This window comes from Chanodichthys erythropterus, chromosome 21 (genome assembly GCF_024489055.1).
Source record: "Chanodichthys erythropterus isolate Z2021 chromosome 21, ASM2448905v1, whole genome shotgun sequence".
NCBI lineage: Eukaryota > Metazoa > Chordata > Actinopteri > Cypriniformes > Xenocyprididae > Chanodichthys > Chanodichthys erythropterus.
The window spans coordinates 18,726,665-18,746,431 of record NC_090241.1 but is presented as its reverse complement, the minus strand read 5'-3'; the positions used below and the strand labels follow the sequence as shown (position 1 = coordinate 18,746,431).

Below are 19,767 nucleotides of genomic sequence, written 5' to 3'. Positions count from 1 at the left end.
TATTTAAGCGAGCTGTACCGTGCCGTACCGAACCGTACCATGAAGTGGAAAAGCGGCATAAGAAAAAAGTGGCTCTTTAATGGTATTGCTGCAGAAAAAAATAAAACATTTTGGAACATTCATTTTTAAATACCAACTCTTAAATCAATTTCAAACAAAACTTTCACAATATAGTAATTTTATTTCATGATAATGATATATAACGTAATATAGTTTTTGTTATTTTATTTTATCTTTTTTTTCAGGTACAGTAGGTCTATTTGACAATAACATAAGTAAGAAATAACCAAAACACTGCATTTCCTCAGTTTTTTTTTTTTAAATCAGAGTATATTTTCAACCATACAGCAAGTTAATTTAATGTTTAACTTAAGAAAAAAAACAAAAAAACATTTACAGTACATTTTTGAATGTTGATACAAAATGGACAGTTTCTATTGAGTTATGGAAATTAATCGAAACTCTAATGCAATTTTTGCTACTGAGAATCACTAGTCTTGGACTTGAAACTTAACAGGCACATAAAAGGCCCATAAAATTATAGCAAAATGTATGATGTTGCTTAATTTTATATCAACAAATCATATTCATATCTGATATACTGTCCAAACCTACTCTAAAAATACATTAAATAACAAATATCACATCAAATATTGTGGCTTACACAACTTAACTCATAATCAAGATACATAAATATTTTTTCCCAGGCAATTTTTTTGAGAACTGCTTTGATGTTAGTAATGTTGTTTCAACATATAGATTTGTGTGAGATGTGGCCTAGCAGATTTCTTCTCCTTATCACATTCTGCCTCATCTCTCACTTTCCCTATCTATACAATTGAGAAACGTCCAATAACAAAAATAATACAAACAGCGGTTAACCCTATTACCCCTGACAGTCGCCTCTGAACAACTTTATCAGAACAGAGGTAGAGAACGCAACTCGCCTCAAGCTGAACTGTTACAAGCACAGAAGAACACCACAGCAAACTCTGACGCACAAAGAAAGTTTTTTGCATCCTCTGTTCAGGAGTATGAACGTAATGAGGTGTCAATATCAGATCGTGATAATCATCTCTCTGCTTTGACGCTGTGCAGCCACTCTGTCTATCAGTCAAAGAACGCTTCATCTGATTTTAATAGTATCTGCAAGATAAATATCACATGCAAAACGGCAAATGGGAGAGGATGTGGACCGTTTGAGCATATCAGACTCTTAACTGCCACGTTTCATCTCCCCTCATCTAATAGAGTTCTTCATCTGGGAAGGCAGGTTTGAAGAAGAAAAGAGTGAATTTGCTTTCAAACTTCATAATCAGACTCAATGAGAACGCATCACTGGTGCCGAATGAGAAAGGGAAAGTACAAGAAAGGAAAGAAAGAATGAACCGTCGGCCTCATTCCACCAGTAAACTCAGATTTGAAGTTAATGATGTGCAGCCACTTTGTACTGTAATAGATGCCACAACAAATGAATTACACTTTTGTTGAGACCATGTTTCTCCATATAAAACAGGGCAGGAACTGTATGGCATCAAACTAAGTAGCTCTTTATTATTTTATTATTCTTTCACTAAACGTATGTCTGTCGGTCTTCTTTCCTCAGTTCTATTTTTAATTTTTTTTTCTATAAGATCTTTAGTTTTCTCTGATCAGCTACATCTGATAGCTGTATTGGAGCATTTCTAATGATTAATTGTATATTTCAGTGGTTTCTAAACTGGGGTACATGAAAATGCTGAGCAGTTCATTTAATTCTACCTTAAAGTAATATTAAAACAGAGCATGTATTTCTAACTGCCAAAATTCTGTAAATCCAGTACATTTAATCAAATTACCTCATCATTTGCAGTCAAAAATGACTGTATCCACATAAGCAGCATGATAGATGGTGTGCAGTCTGCTGCCTTAAATCAAGCTAAATTACTGTCGTTCTCGACAATGCACCTTTGTAAAAGTGGGGATTTAGCACTTACTCGCATAAATAACAAAATGTAGACACAGATAGTGGATTAATTTCGATTTAAGACTCAAACTTTCTTTGATACAAAAACATACTTTGTGTGAGTTCTTGTATTTAATGATGATAACGAGCAAGAACGCAATTGTTCACAAATATCCAAGTAAATACAAACATGACATTTTTATGCAACAGGTCAAAAAACAAAATGTACAATTTAAACAGTACTGTCAGTATTTACTCTATTTTGAAATGAAATAATAGTTCTGACGAAAACCACAGAAATACAACACACGTCTGTGTTTCACGAACAATTCTGTGGCTTTGAACGAATCGTGAGAGTCAGTGATTCAATGATTCATTCACAGCCACTTGCGTCGTTACTGAATGAATGACTCGATGACTCACTCATAAAAACAGTGACTTGCTGCCACCTACTGGCGGTTTTAGTTTAATATTCAAAAGTTTTACTTCGTTTTACCATCACTGCATATTTCTCTGTTGAACATTTTTTTATTTAAAACATTATTTATTTTATAAAAGTTATTCATAAAGGTAAAAATATGCACTGGAAAATCAATTTAGGAGGCAAATATTGTCCCTTAATGGTAAAGGTGTGACTGCAGTCTAAGTGGGTACGCAGATAGATGATAGGGGGTACTCAACGCTAAAAAGTTTGGAAACCACTGGTATATTTTGTTCTACCACTACACTTAAAAATAAAGGCTCCAAACAGTGGTTTTCGGAGGAATGTCATGTTTGGTTCAAGAACAGTTCTTAAAAGAACCATTTTTTACGGTGTGAAGAACATTTTAATATAACACCAGTTGGGACATTTTGTAAAATGCTATTAAAATCAAGAATCTGTGATTGGTTAATTCTCTTTAATCGTTATTTAAAGGGGTGGTTGATTATGATTTCACTTTTTTTAACTTTAGTTAGTGTGTAATGTTGCCGTACAAAGGGAGATATTTTCTTTTAAACAATTTTCTGTTTAAGGACTACAACAAACGGCTGGTAGGGACAACAACAAGCTTCTCAGGCTAGTGACATCATTAACCTTAAAATTTACATAAACCCTGCCCCCAAGAACACGCAACAAAGGGGGTGAGGCCATGTTGGGCTGCTTTAGAGAAGAGGAAGAGTTGTTGTAGAAGAGTGTTGTTGCCATGCCATCATTTTACGCCAAACTTCTTCACAAACGAGGGTCAGTTTGCACAAAAGATTAAAATGACGGCACATGCTAATCAATGAGTTGAATCAACTCCACAGCAACTACATAAATTTATCCACTAACCGTTCAGAAACGTCCAGATGCATTCTATAAGTTGTAACTTCTTCCTGAGTCTCTCCATCAGTGTCTGACTCCAGTTTGAACAATGTAAAGCTGAACACAGTTACTGACAATCGTCATTTTGGCTGCGTGAGATTCTCCAGCTTTGTTGTTGTTGAGCAACCAAAGCGTGAGCTGTTAAAGCTCCGCCCTCTTCTGGAAAGCAGGCAGGGAGCAGCAGCTCATTTGCATTTAAAGGGACACACACAAAAATGGCGTGTTTTTGCTCACACCCAAATAGGGGGGAAATTTGACAAGCTATAATAAATGATCTGTGGGGTATTTTGAGCTGAAATTTCACAGACACATTCTGGGGACACCAGAGACTTATATTACATCTTGTAAAAGGGGCATTATAGCTCCCCTTTAACTGGCAAAAGTATAAAGAAAAGATTTTCAATGTTTTCACTGATCAACTTAATTATATTTTGTAAATATACACAAATTTAAAATACACAAAGATTTTGATAGCTGCAACACACTCCAAAAAAGTTTAGACAGAGGCATGTTTACAACTCACATCATCTTTCCTTTTAGTTACGCTTTTTAAATGTTTGGGAATTGAGGATACTAATTGTTGCAGTTTTGCAAGTGGAATTTTTGCCCAAACTCTGATATAAGACAGCTGCTCAACAGTCTGTAGTTATCGTTGCCTGCTTCTTCTTTTCATTATGGGCCATACATTTTCAATAAGAGACAGATCTGGACTGCAGGCAGTCAAGCACATCCCTTCTACAGTGTAGAGTGTCTAAAAAAAACACACTGTTTTAGCACATGCAGAATGAGGCCTGGATGTCTTGCTTCCCAGGAAAGATGTCATGTTGATGGCAGAGCATGTCTCTGTACAATCCCAATATACGCCTCCACACCCATACCATTTTGCACTGATACACCCCCATACCATGGCAGATGTTTGCTTTTGCGCCTGTCGCTGATGAAAGTCTGGATGGTCTCTTTCGTCTTTGGGACTGAGAATTCAATGTCCGTTTTTTCCCCAAAAACAAGCTGAAAGGTGGACTCATCTGACTACAGCACACATTTCCACTGTCTTTTAGACCATCTGAGATGAGCTCAGGCCCAAAGAAATCGGAAAAAAGAAATCTCTGCATAGAATTGATGCATAGCTTATAGCGTAACAGATTTAAATTGCATTTCTTGATGCAGCGACAGACTGTTAAGTGACAATGGAAAAAGTTCGTTTGTATCCTTGTTGTGTACTGTGTATTTGTATCCTTTTGCATTCAAGAAGCCTTACAGTAAGAATTTGGCATTCAAATAGGCCTTTTTTTTTACTATATGTTTTAATGGAACTAGCAATTAAGCAAAAAGTGCACTTACAACTCTTCTTGACTGCAACGACTGATGTGAGCAAAGAGCTTACAGAGAATTTATAAAAAGAGTAAAGAGACAAATGACTTCTCTGTAAAGTGAAGGAAAGGAGGTGATAGATTAACCAATGGCATGGGAATCTCCAGCTCAGTGAAGTATCTAACATTAGCATTTTATGGAGAATGCTTCCCCTCAGAGCATCTCTCCCAGGGAGCCAGTAACGGCGATGGCTGTCATGGAAAGCTTGGGTTGTTCTTCAAAGTCAGCTGGCAGCAGGACTCAGTGTTCATTCTTTGACTCGCTCTGTGTGCGCAATGAGAATTTGGCCCGAGAACAACAACTTAGAGCCAGGAATCCAAAGAAGCAACAAACAGTCTAAGAGCAAAACAAGGAACCCTGCACTGAGCCCCCCGCACAGGCCCTGTCAGACACACTGGCCCCAGGCTTACACTTGCTATAATTCGCTTCTTCCTGCTGCCTCTACACACAACCACATTCTGCAGCTGATACTGCTCACTCGCCTGCCATCACATTAATCTAAAATAGCTTCAAGGAATAGTTGGAGACTTTTTTTCTGATTTACACAAATATTTACTTGCCTACAAATTACCAAGGAGGGGTGTATGAACATGGAACTGAGTTTCCAAACTGAAATTTTCAATCTGAATGAAAATTAAAGTCTTTATACTACAAAAAATAAATAAATAAATAAATAAATATAATGCTTTATTTAAAGTGCCCCTATTACGCTATTTTGTTTTGGAGGTCTCCTAAAATAGGTTAATTACATGCATTAAAGGTCAAAAAAACACTTTCATTTTCTCATAATGTACATTGCACATCACCACATTTTTCAATGATTCTCAAACGACTTGTCAAAAGATTCTGTCTCTTTAAATCCCTCCTTTCCGTGAGCCTTCTCTGCTTTAATTGGCCAGGGTCTGTTGTGATTGGTCTACCACTTACAGCGCATGCGGAAATGAAACATCCATTACCATAAGTGAACTTCAGCTCTGGAGGCTTCCTAAAGCTCAGCGATTGTACACACTACAACGATGGCATTGATTTTACCGTATCAATCCGAGCGCAAGTCCAATGATGAAACATTGGAAGAACTAGTTAATCAACCCCAACTTCCATCGCAAGGACGACTTGAGCAGGACGTTTCTCAGTGATACGCTACTCAGACTGTCGTACAATACGAGATGTTGCAACTGTAATTCCTCAACATCAGTATTAACAAGTGTAGGTCCAACAAACCGATGTGTATATTTCTAATTGGCACATGTAGGAACTGCATCATTCATTGCATCAATAACTAATGCATACGTTAACCAAGCATTAACGTGAATGACTGATGTAACAGTAAAGTTTATAAAACAAATCTTGATCCATCCTTTATCATTACTCAGAGTAGTAAGAACAACAGACAAACTGAAATAATGAACACAATTTTAGGTCATAGTGGGCCACATCTGATTAGCAGAAGTAACACAGTAATAACGTGAGTTAGACATACACATTATAATACACAGAACTACATATTTTAAAAACCCGGTAGAAAAATTATACAATCAGTAATTAATCATACTTACAGGTTGTGATTCTAATGAGCAAGTTGGTCTAAATAAAGTGGGTACTGTCCCAACTTTAATGGATAAGCATTTGTAAATCCTATTTAGACCTCACGGAGATATGAGAAGCAGTAATCAAAAGGTTGAATTCCTGATGACTCATGTAGGCTGTACAGAGTCAATTCTTTCTTTTGAGAGACAATAACTTTATTTATCGTGCACTTTCGGCTTCACAACTTTGCATATTTACATTCACAGACAGCTACACTGCACATTGCATTATAGGCAAAATTCGAAAAAGCATAATAGGAGCACTTTAAAAAAAAATACTTTTATTCAGCAAACTGATCAAATATAGCAATGAAGACATTTATAATGTTACAATATTTCTATTTGAATTAAATGCGGTTCTTTCGAACTTTCTATTTCATGGTTTCAACATTGTGTTTCTTATGCACAATTATTAGCAGCATATTAGAATGATTTATACAGGATCATGTGACACTGAAGACTGGAGTAATGATGCTGAAAATTCAGCTTTGCCATCACAGGAATAAATTACAGTTTTAAAATATATTAAAATATAAAAGTTATTTTAAATTGTAATAATATTTCAAAATATTACTTTTTTTACTGTATTTTTATCAAAGAAATGTAGCCTTTGTGACCATAAGAAACTTCTTTTAAAAAACAAAAAAAAATCCTGAACTTTTGAATGGTAGTGGATATACATTTATAACTATAACATTAAAAAAATAATAATAATAAAAAATAAGCTAAAGAATGTTTAACACTGCACATAAAATTACTTAGACTGCCTCAGAAGTAACTTTAAAAATAAATGTACAAACTGAATATTTTGCATAGAGAATTTCATTCTGCACTGCAGTTGTGCTAAAAATAACCCATTATAATGGTGTACTTTCAAAGGTTATTATGACTTCAGTAAAGCGACCTAAGATAAATATCTGTAGATATATGTGTTCACATAATACCATCGTATTTGTTTGCAAAAACATATTCTGACAGTATGGATGACAGCTACGGAAAGAGAGCAATAGGAATGTTTTGCTTTCAAGTGAAGTCAGAGTTCCATCAGTGAATAGGTGTCTGGGGACCGCTCACATCTTTCTGTCATGAGTACCTAATCCACCATGGCTCGTTTAACCTCAGAAAAAGCCTTAAAAGCCAAGAGTTTCACTGAAAGAACTGACAAATTAATGAACCATGGTGAATACTGAACACATAACATGTCCCCACTAGTCAGTTTAGAAAGAGTCACTCTCTGAATCATAAAAAAAAAAAAAAGGTAATTCGATTTGATTTCAGATGAATTCTATAAAATGATCTGACATCAGACTTTTTACTGTATGTCTTCTCTCACATAAGTAAGATTTGTTGAGTACTGTTCAGAATGCATTCATGTCGCTATGGTCACTACTGCATCAATGCCTCAACGTCAACTAAATGACCCCAAAGCCTGTACCTGATAGGTCTCCAGGGTTTCCATGGCAATGACCACTCAGATTTTCACTGGAACAGCAGGATGAAGTACAAGAAAGGGAAACGGCTGTCTCACCAATCAAATTTAACATGTGTACCTAGACCACACAGTATTTCTACACCAAACATTCAGTCAATGCACTAAGTGTTCATTTACACGACAACGATGTACTAAAAATGGAAAAGCTTTTCCTTTACGTTTTCATATACAGTATACAGATGACAACGTTGTCAAAGCAATCCCTGTTCACACAGATCCATGAAAATGACTAAAAACACTGTATTATGCATTCCAGACCAGTAGTTGGCGAAGTCACTTTGTAAAGAAACAATAGCATAACAATAACAATATGTATGCACATGACGTCATTATTTTCACAAATTTAGGCCCCCAAAACACCATTGTCCTGTAAATAAATGGCCAAAACGCATTAAAAGCTTTACATTTTTAGTTGAAAACTGTCGTGTCAACCGCCCCTAAGAAATAAAAACATACTACAAGAAGTACCATGGAATTACAGCGATTTTTTGCAAATGTGCTATGGTAATACCTCAGCGTGTGAACAGGTGATCAGTTAGTCTTGTGGTATACCAAAAAAAACATGGTATTGGTTGATACCATCAATGCACCATAGTACTGCATTAGGTTGCAGAATTAATCAAGATATATATATATATATTTATTTTTTTATTTTTTTACAGTGAAACTACATTAGTAATTTAATATTTTTTACATTTGCATTTAGTAATACATTTTGGGCCTAATTGTGCAGCGCAACCAGAAAGCACAGGAAACCTGGAGTTTAAAAAAGAAAAAGAAGATTTTTCAGTACCATGACAATAGTTCCGCTTTTTCGAAATAATGTTTTTTTTTTTTCTTTCTAAAAAGTAATGTTGATCAATTAGCGTCGCACACTAGAATGAATAGAAAAAAAAACAAGGAAAATCCTGCACACTCAACTTGCAAAACCGTAAAAATGTTCTCTTGCGGGATTTTCCTTGTTTTTTCATAAAAAATAATGTTGAAAAGCCCTATTCATTCTAGTGAATCAGTTAATTCAGAAGATTTATGTGAATGAAAACCATTTTAGGTCCTCTTTTGTATGTGTGGAATGTCTATTAAATGCTGGTGTTCTTCATTTAGCTTTACATTAAAGTACTAGCTTTACCGACAAATACAACTAGGCATAGTTTTTCCAAGCAAGCTCCTCAATAAAGCTGCATGACTATAGTTGAGCTATTTTAAATGATTAGTATTTGGACTGTGTTGTGTACATGAAGCCCTACAGTCCCACAGAAACTCAAAAACACAAATATCTGGCTGCGAGCTCAGAGCAGTGGTACGGGCATAACGTGACAGAGGACCCTGAAGCTCATCTCTCAGATGGCCAGCCAAATGGAATTCCGAGCAGCGGTCAAGTCATGCCCTGAAAAACAAACACCACTGGGCATGTGTCAGCTCTCAAACACACGCACACATGAACATGTACAACTGATGCCTCAGTTCTGTTTGAGAAGAGCATGTTTTCGACAGTATCGAGGCGGGCTGGGGGAGAAGAACTACTATATCGCTTGACATAGGGTCTTATTTGAAAGTCAATGTAAATTCAAGTGAGAAATAATGTTTTCGAAATGTTCTAAATTGGAGTAAATGAAACAAAGTGTGTTTTTAATTAATTAATAATCAATAAATGCTTACTGACACATTCTACAGATTTGTTACATTTCCCGATCCCGTTCCCCCTTCTTCTCTCTATTGTTTCCTGGTGTCCCTATCAATGAAGTGGCAAAAAGGCCAAAAACTAAAAATGAACTCTTCTGTTTGGTGTCTTAGGGAACCCAAACGGACATTTGAACACTCAAGATTCAAATGTGCTCCATGACAAATGTTACAGAACCTCAACAACACCTGTCAGTGGGTTTAAAGTAGCGACAACCGTTTTTCTTTTGGATTGTAACGTACACAAGAGTTTAACGGATTATGGAAAAAGTTAAAATGCAGGGCAGGGATTGGCTCTATTCATCGATTGTTGATTGGATGTTGAGATGTGGGAGTTGCACTCAAAAAGTAGAAGCAGATCAGCGTAAAAGATTGGAGGAAAAAGAGAGAAGTCTGTCGTTTCATTGGAAGATCGAGTATTATAGATATAGATATTCTGGTAAATTCTGATAAATATTCTTGGGGCCATGACAGTTTTGTGAAAATAACTGAAAATGCTAATGGTGGCGAGCAACCTTTTTAAAAAACGCTGCTGGGGAAAGACTTAACATGCATTTAGAAAAAGAGATAAGGTGAAATTTCACTTCATGGTGACTTCAATAAGGTCAGAGCAACATATTAAAAGAATCTGTAAGGTTAAAAATCATACAGACCACAAGGGTTAAAAATAAAATGTAAATAATTAAAAACATTAAAGGGTTAGTTCACCCAAAAATGAAAATGATGTCATTAATGACTCCCCCTCATGTCGTTCCAAACACGTAAGACCTCCGTTCATCTTCGGAACACAGTTTAAGATATTTTAGATTTAGTCTGAGAGCTTTCTGTCCCTCCATTGAAAGTGTATGTACGGTATACTGTCCATGTCCAGAAAGGTAATAAAAACATCATCAAAGTAGTCCATGTGACATCAGTGGGTTAGTTAGAAGTTTTTGAAGCATCTAAAATACATTTTGGTCCAAAAAGAACAAAAACTACGACTTTATTCAGCACTGTATTCTCTTTCGGGTCTGTTGTCAATCCACGTTCACGACTCCGCAGTGACGCTGCTGATGTGTTATCCGGTGCGCCCAAGCTTCGTTTACAGTCTGAGGGAGACGCACACTGTATTCAAGCTATTCTACATTGTTTGTATTTTGGTATTGCTATATTTTTTTAAATTGTGCGTAAGTGTGATTGTCGTGGATGTCCTAATCGCCAAAAACAACAACGTAAAAGTGCATTACCAACGCCGACAGATTAAAAGATTCAATGGAATCAATTCAATGGAAAGGATTCCGGAAGAGAATACAATGCTGAAAAGTTGTAGTTTTTGTTATTTTTGGACCTAAATGTATTTACCTTTCTGGACATAACATAATTTAGTACATAAATTTTCGATGGAGGGACAGAAAGCTCTCGGACTAAATTTAAAATATCTTAAACTGTGTTCCAAAGATGAACGGAGGTCTTACGGGTTTGGAACGACATAAGGGTGAGTCATTAATGACATAATTTTCATTTTTGTGTGAACTAACCCTTTAAAGTGTCTTCATGTCACCTGCTTAACAAAACAGCAAATCACAGTCTCATATAGGTTATCATCTATCTGTCTCTCTGTCTCTGCTGTGAGTTTATGCAGCTTATCTATATGTGACTTATTTAACAAAATGTTTCTGAAAAAAGACAAAGCTAACATCAGATTTCAAGAATAATGGACTTCCAACTACACAGGACACAAAAGATAGTTTGGATAGTTTGATGGAATTATTCAGTGAATAGGTTTGTGAGGAGATGTACAATGGGGAGATAATGTGTGTGAGTGGCGCTATGAGCCGACACACACACTCTCTTAGTGCGGTGCTGGCTCCCCTCCTGAGGCAATCATTACAGGGATTTGTTCTGCTTGCACTTATAGTTTTAGCAGATCAATCGGAGAAGCATGCGCTAAAACCCATTATTAGTTCTAAGGGCAAAATCTTAGTTAAGGGTGGAGGGGGTGGATTGTCCACACTGCTGCTTATTTGAAACATGTCTCCTTCAGAAGCATCCATGACTGTGAACAACATTCCCCAGAGATGAATGAGAAAATCAATTAGGAGGTGAGAAGCGTTTAGTGCTATCAGTACATGCAAAAACAAATTCATTAAGTGTAATGGAGGCGCCTACCCTCAGAGATCACACTGCGACTGAAATAACTGGCATATGTTTTATAACATCATAACACTGAGATGATACAATGATAGAATCACAATGGACATTTGACATAAGTCTTCATGCAAATCTAAAATTAAACCTTGCTTCAAAACCTAGAGAGGAAGCCTAAGTATGTGCATTCCTGATGCAAAGGTAGTAGGAATATTCCGCGTTCAGTACAAGTTAAAGGGTTCACACAAAAATTAAATTCCTGTCATCAATTACTCACCCTCATGTCATTCCACACGTAAATAGCACAGGAGAATTATGGGAGAGACGAATTTGTTGAATAAAGTTGTTATTTTTGCATGGTTTTTGTGCATAAAAAGTATCCTCGTCGCTTCATAACATTAAAGTTGAACGACTATAGTCACGCTGACAATTTTAACAATGTTTTTACTACTTTTCTGGACCTTGAATGTGGTAATTTCATTGCTGTCTATTGAGGATATATAAAAAAAAAAAAACCTCTTGGATTTCATCAAAAAATATCTTAATTTGTGTTCCAAAGATGAATGAAGGTCTTACGGGTTTGGAACAATATGAGCACCCTCATAATTAATGACAGACATTTTATTTTGGGATGAACTAACCCTTTAAGCTGAATCGTCAGAATTTGTGGCATAAAGTTTATTACTACAAAAATTTATTTGCACTTGGCCCTTCTTTTCTCTAAAACAAGCAAAAATCAGTGTTCCAGTGAGGCACTTACAATGATAGTGCATGGGGCCAATTAGTAAAAGTTAAAATACTCACTGTTTAAATATTAAAAAAAATATATGTACTAACCTTTTTGTGTAATTACATTCAATTTTACAACTTCACTTCCATGACAACGTAACACCTAAAATAACTTTCAAATTATTTAAACTGCTTTACAGCTCAAATACAGTAATACACAAGTTTCAACAGAAGGATTAATGTACAGTAAGGGCTTTTATAAAATTATAAGCTTTACATTTCTACATACTTTGAAATCCTCCAAAAACTGACAATATTCTTTTGCATTGTGAATGCCATAACCATTTTTATTTTTTCCCCCCAAAATTCCAGAATTTTTCAGCCTATTTGTGTTGTAAAGGGGCACTAAATTACAACTTATGTGCTATAAATATTTGGCCATTGCATCACTAGACAATTTGAAGTGTAACTACGTACAAAAATATTCACAGAATCCTCTGATCAGGAGTAATAGCTGGAATAAATGAATCCATAAACTCTTTTTGTACAAAACACTCAACTATTTTTAGATTTATAATTTTTATGTCACTCCATGATTAAGTACCGTATTTCAATGGAAAAGTATTTTTACCATTAGTTACATTACTAAGCTGTGGACTGTACGTTTCAATTAAAGGTGCCCTGGAACTTCTTTTTAAAAGATGTAATATAAGTCTAAGGTGTCCCCTGAATGTGTCTGTGAAGTTTCAGCTCAAAATACCCTATAGATTTTTTTAATTCATTTTTTTAACTGCCTATTTTGGGGCATCATTAACTATGCACCGATATATAGGTTGCGGCCCCTTTAATTCTCGTGTTCCCCCGCCCCCGGAGCTCACGCTTGCCTTCAACAGCATAAACACAGTTTACACAGCTAATATAACCCTCAAAATGGATCTTTACAAGATGTTCGTCATGCATGCTGCATGCATACATCGGATCATGTGAGTATAGTATTTATTTGGATGTATTACATTTGATTCTGAATGAGTTTGAGGATATGCTGCTTGGCTAAAGCTAACATTACACACTGTTGGAGAGATTTATAAAGAATGAAGTTGTGTTTATGCATTATACAGACTGCAAGTGTTTAAAAATGAAAATAGCGATGGCTCTCTTGTCTCCGTCAATACAGTAATAAATGATGGTAAGTTTAACCACATTTAGCAGTACATTAGCAACATGCTAACGAAACATTTAGAAAGACAATTCACAAATATCACTAAAAATATCATGATATCATGGATCATGTCAGTTATTATTGCTCCATCTGCCATTTTTCACTATTGTTCTTGCTTGCTTACCTAGTCTGATGATTCTGCTGTGCACAGATCCAGATGTTCTGCCCTTGTCTAATTGCTTGAACATGGACTGGCATAGGCTATGCAGGGTCTTTTAAACAAATGAGATTTATATAAGGAGGAGGAAACAATGGAATTTGAAACCCAGTGTATGTCTTTTCCATGTACTGAACACTTGTTATTCAACTATGCCAATATAAATTCAATATTTAATTCTAGGGCACCTTTAAAGTAAGAACTTACGAATTGCTGGAGCAACCCTACCTAGGTAGTTGGAAATGAAGGGCTGAAAATTAAGGAATATTTGTGACGTCAGCCAAAAAGGTTTGAATAATGTACACGGATAATTCAATAACACAAGGAATTTGTATTAAGAAAATAAATAGTCAATGTTGATATATATTGGCATTAAAGGGTCATGAAACCCCCCTCTTTCCGCTCAAGTCTAGCTCACAATCTTTTTGAAAAATGCAACTTAAATGGGCGTGGTGGCTGTGAGAAGAGGGGAGGGGAGAGGAGAGGAGAGGGGGGAAACTCTCATCGCCAGTAGCCCATGCATATCGACTGTCACTAAAAATCAGTGGTAAAACATGAGGAAATACTACATTTAAAAAAAAAAAAAAAAAAAAGAAAAGTTAAAATCTAATGAAATACACTGACACTTTATTTTTGTCTTTTCAAGAGTTACTGAATGCCCCGCTACATATATCCTACAGTAATCGTAATTCTATTTAAAACATATTAATGTACATGTGTAATTACAGTCATTATAAAATATATAGTTGTTTATATACACACTATACATGCATATATTTGAAAAAAAAAAAATAACGCTTAAAAAAAACCTTGCGTACATAGCATAGATCTACGTGCCGAACCTGCAACACGCTCAGTCAGTCAGGCTGCGTGTCGACTGGAGCAGAGCAAGCGACCAGTCACATTTAACTTACGCGCGGCTCAACTTCCATAGGAATGAACCGAAAACACTCGCGCTTACCCGCTCGCTCCGCGCCAACGGACACGCACCGTCAGTCAGTCAGTCTCTCTCACTGTTTAGTGCCGTTAACCGTCCTCGTCATTGGAAAGATCCACGTGGTGTCATGAATAATTAAGAGAGTGTCTTCTCATTGGATAAAAAACTCAGTCTCGTTAATAATTATGAAACACCGATGAGTCATCAAAGCACTATCGTGCTCTGCCGTCACAGCCTGTGACGTGGACAGGATGAAGATTTTAAACCCGGAAGACGAAAATAGCGTATAAAAACTAAAATTTAACCATTCCCCCCCCACTATTAAATCTAACAGATGCTAACATTGTCTTCAATGGTGTTCAACACACATACCTCTGTTAAAATCTCAGAAATTTTGGTTTAGGGTTTCATGACCCTTTAAAGACATTTCCACTTCACATTCCCCTTAACATCCGGTAAACTTCATGCATTTCAGTCTCTCAAGATCTGGAGGAGGCTGCTTAGGGTGTCAGATGAAGTCTGCCCTGGAAACCAATGACACACTGCTTCCTTGAGTCAAGTGAAAGGGGCAGTCAGGTGGCGATCTGCAAGTATGTGATTGTTACGTAACTGAACACATCATGTTCTGTTGTTGTTGTTTGTTTTGTTCTTTATCTGCTGGGCTAATTGAGCAAAAGTGAGTTTGTTTCATAAAGGGAAAGGCAGTAAGATGGGAAGCAGGTCTTACATCACAGAGGATGACATTGAGTCCTGCCCCTGGCCTCTCTGACACTTAGGTCAGCTTATATAAGCAACCATCTCTCCTTCCCTCTCTTTACGTCAGGAGTGCGCTGAGGCAGCTCTTTAAGTGTACAGAATGTAAAGCACCCAAAAGTTACATAAAAGAATAAAATGATCTGGTAAGCCCAGCTCATACCACATTAAGCCTCAGAAAGACAAAAAAAAAAAAAACACATGTATGAGGTCAAAACCATATGAAAACTATGGTCTAAAAATATGTACTCTTCCACTTGGATTCTATTTTATGTCATAATAATTGGGAGCCTCACCTACTGGGAAATCTCATTGGTCTAAATTCTTTCTTCTCATAACTACATATTAAACATCAAATGTTTTCTGATTGTCTGCTGCTATTGACGTCACGCAGCATTAGAAAAACTGCAGTGTTAGATTTCATTAAGAAAGAGTTAATAAGAACAATTAGGAAAGATAGGAAAAGCAAAAAAATTATGTTTACATTTACCTGATTCTATTTCAGGAGCAAAAATGAATCACCAGATGATCACAGACCTGAATGTGAAAGACAGAGAGATGGATGAGGACTTGGTGACAAAAGGAAAATAATTTACATTGCAAATATATACATTTTGTTCATACAGTATAATATATATAGCATTAAAATTAAAAATATTTTAAATTACATTTTTTTTTCAATAAGTACTATGCATATTATAACTCATATTATTCCACAATGATTATTTGTACTTGTTTATGACAAATTAATTGATTTGCCACATGCACAGGACGTTCATAAAAATGTTATTATGAAATACTGACAAAAAAAACATTCATGTTATTTGTCAATTACTCAATTGTACTCAGGGGTGGATGATATGACCAAAATCTTATTTCACGATAACAATATCCATCACAATATAGTTGTTTTGTTATTTTATTTTATTTTATCTTTATCTCGCCAAGACAGGCATTTTGACATCATTTTGTGTATTTGACCATTAGACAGCACAAGAACTCAACTTACATAACTGACAGTTTGTGCTAAACTTTAATAACATCAAACATTCACCATGCTTCATTTTCAAATTCATGCATATTTCTAATGTGTCAAAAACTGTGCTCCGCGGCTCTATTTACACACTGTGATCGCTATCGATATAGACACTTTATTTCTTCGCTATCATATATGTATAATCTTTCGCCATAATAAATGTACATTTTTAACTTTCTAGGACAATGAGCTCCAAAATAATAGTGAATTCATTTAAACAACATAAAAAGAAGACGAGGAAAAACAAACAAAAGAAAAAGTTCCAAAATGCTAATTATGAGGTTCCACTTGTCTGTTTGAGGAACATGATGCATCCGGCATCCTGTTTGAATGTGCAGGTAGGAGGTGGGGGGTCTGTTTCCTCTCCAAGGGCCTACAGACGCACTCCCTACCCACATAGTGTCTCTTTTGTTCTCTGATAAATTGACACTGCCAGTTCCCCACGTTGCCAAGACATGAGGAAGACCGCCGGGAAAAAGAAGTAGGAGCAGCGGCGCTACATGTGATTGGTATCACTTCTGACTGGCTTCTCTTTATGTTTTTATCTGCACTGTCTCCACAGGCATTAATTTCAAAGCTCTGATTGAGGGTGCTAAGACAAAAAAAAATAAAAAATCAGTGTTCAGTCAGCCATCCATATCATTGAATAAGTTGTATCCTGCCAGATAAGCCAACAGTCTAAACGCTCATCAGTCATACAATTCCTAACTTTTATTATTTACATAAGGTTACAAAATTTCAAGGCCAACTGACAGTACAATGAACCATAGAGAAATCAATTGCAGAAACAGTGGCATGCTCTCTTTTCTTTTTAAAATAAAGCATTTTACTCTAAATCTTTGAAAAGTATTTCTCAAAATATCAGTGCATCCTGAACAGTATTATTTTAGCATCATCGATATACTATTTTGTTAATATTTTGAATTAGAAGTTTATATTTTATTTTAATTTTTGTAACATTTTAAGTGTTTTTTTTTGTAATGTCTTATTTTTATTGTTTTAGCTTTAGTTATTTTAGTACTTCAACTTAAACTAAACGAAAATGAGAAATGTTGCCTTGACAACTAGCTAAAATAAAATAAGTTCAATTATTTTTATATTTAATGTTTTTCAGTTAAAGTTTATTTTATTTCAAGTCATGAAAATGTTTTTTTTTTTTTTTTTTTTTATGGTTTTAGTTTTAGTTAACGATAATAACCCTGATTCTTTTATTGGCTCATGAAAAAAACAAAAAAAGGTTTTGGCTCCTATGACACGTTTTGCAATTAAACCGAGGAAAACAAAATCAGTCCATGACATTTTTGCCTCAAAACCCCATTTTTCAAGCAGCGCAGGAGAAAAGCATCATGTGATTTTCAGAATCTCCAGCCAACAAGCAGTGAAATACGACTCAAAGAAGTCTAGCTAAAAGCTGGCAAAGTTTCTGTGCCGTTGGAATGACTACACTAATAAATGAAATAGACTCATAAATTCTTCATGGCCAGTGGCCATAAGTGAATCCAAAAATCTGTTGCATTCCCCTCTGTGTGACAACCCTCTCTTATGTAATCGGTAAAATAATTTCTAAGAACATTATGAAAGACTGTTTTGCAAAATATGCATCATTTACTCACCCTCATGTCGTTCCAAACCTATATGACTTTCTTTATTTGTCTATGGAACACAAAAGGTGAATGTTTGAAGAATATCCTGGACAATCTTTTCTTTTTAATATAATGAAAGTGAATGGAAACGAACTGTCAAGGTACAAAAAGACAAAAATAATTACTGAATGAAAACAAAAATTCTCAAAACAAATCCCATTTTTGAACCATATATTTTCAGAACTGCTCAGAGCGAACTCACCGACTTAACTTGTGACCGGATTATTGACAAAAAAAAATTTCAATCATTGATAGTGATACCAACATTTTGGCAACTGAAAATATTCAGTTTTAGATTTAATAAAAGGAATTTTCAATTTTAGAGGGCCGAAATGTTTAAACAATGTTTAATTAGTGTTTTTCCAAATGATGCGATGAACATGGAAACACTTTACCTTGACCAAAAAGGACAGTTTTTTATAGTTTTTGTGTGTATATATTATATTATATATATATATATATATATATATATATATATATATATATATAGGACAATGACATTTCTGTTCGTCACAGAAAGCGGTAACACTTTACAATAAGGTTCATTAGTTAAACGTTAGTTAATGAAAATACAGTTGTTCAATGTTTGTTCATGTTAGTTCACAGTGCATTAACTAATGTTAACAAGATTTTAATAATGTATTAGTAAATGTTGAAATTAACATTAACAAAGATGAATAAACGCTGTATAAGTGCATTTCATTATTAGTTCATGTTAACTAAAATTAACTAATGAATCTTATTGTAAAGTTTTACCCAGAAAGCTATCGTATGGCATCAGAAGTTGCCATGAATATTGTAAATCTTTTAATGTCATTTTATATGTTAACAGTAATATACCTTTTTTTCTCCCTCTTTTTTTTAAGTGGTAATTACAACATTTCGTTTTGTATTCTATCAAAATTTAAATGTTCAATAAAAATGAATGGTTAATCACTCCCTACCCTAACTTTCTGTTATTTCTCATTAGCATCCAGTGGTTCAGTGGGTCTCTTTTGTGGAATCCCAGGATAAGGTACACATGCAAGGTCATTTTTAGCATACGCAGCTCTTTGCTAAGGTGGATCAGTGCTTATAACCCCACTACCACGATCCTTGGCTCAATGCAGCCACACAAGAGCTGAGGATCTGAGGGTCCATTTAACATGTAGACCTTCACAGTGTCTTAAGTGCTGACAGAGGCCAGGCTGATGCACACTGCATGCTTACAGAGGAACCAGAAAGGTAATTCAATGTCCAATGAAAAATACATTTAGGTGGATTCAACTTTGCCTTTTAACTCTGTATTGCGCAGAACAGAAATAACCTGATCCAATTTTAACCACAAGAGCAAAGTTAACTCTAACGTCAGGCAATGTATGTATCTGCAATGCATCTGGGTTAATGACAAGATGCACATTTTTGTCCTGATCTATACATTTATTCATTAAAAAAAATCATTACATTTTAATTAAATACATTAAAAAATTACATTTTCTAAATTCATTTTTAAACAAGGTGTAAGAGAACAAAACTATTCTATTATCATAATGAAGAAAAAAGGATGATAAGAAAACCTTAAATATAGTTTAGCATAATATTTTATTACTATTTCTCAGAAAAAGTCACAGTTACCTACAAACATGCAAACAAAACTTAAAGGTGCTCTAGAATTAAAAATTTAAATTTACCTCGGCATAGCTGAATAACAAGAGTTCAGTACATGGAAAAGACATACACTGAGTTTCAAACTCCATTGTTTCCTCCT

At 35.2% G+C, this 19,767-nt stretch overlaps 1 protein-coding gene across 4 annotated transcripts in view; it reads right to left on the bottom strand.

The window, feature by feature from the left end:
- The window catches only part of lpp (LIM domain containing preferred translocation partner in lipoma), a 231,867-nt gene that overhangs the window by 178,753 nt on the left and 33,347 nt on the right, over nucleotides 1-19,767 (bottom strand). For 3 of the 4 annotated variants that reach the window (XM_067374511.1, XM_067374512.1, XM_067374513.1), the window contains exon 2: nucleotides 15,832-15,878. The exons of the other annotated variant lie outside the window; for it this stretch is intronic. The gene's annotated coding sequence lies outside the window, so the exon portion shown is untranslated. The remainder of the gene's footprint in view (nucleotides 1-15,831; nucleotides 15,879-19,767) is intronic. 4 annotated transcript variants of the gene reach the window in all.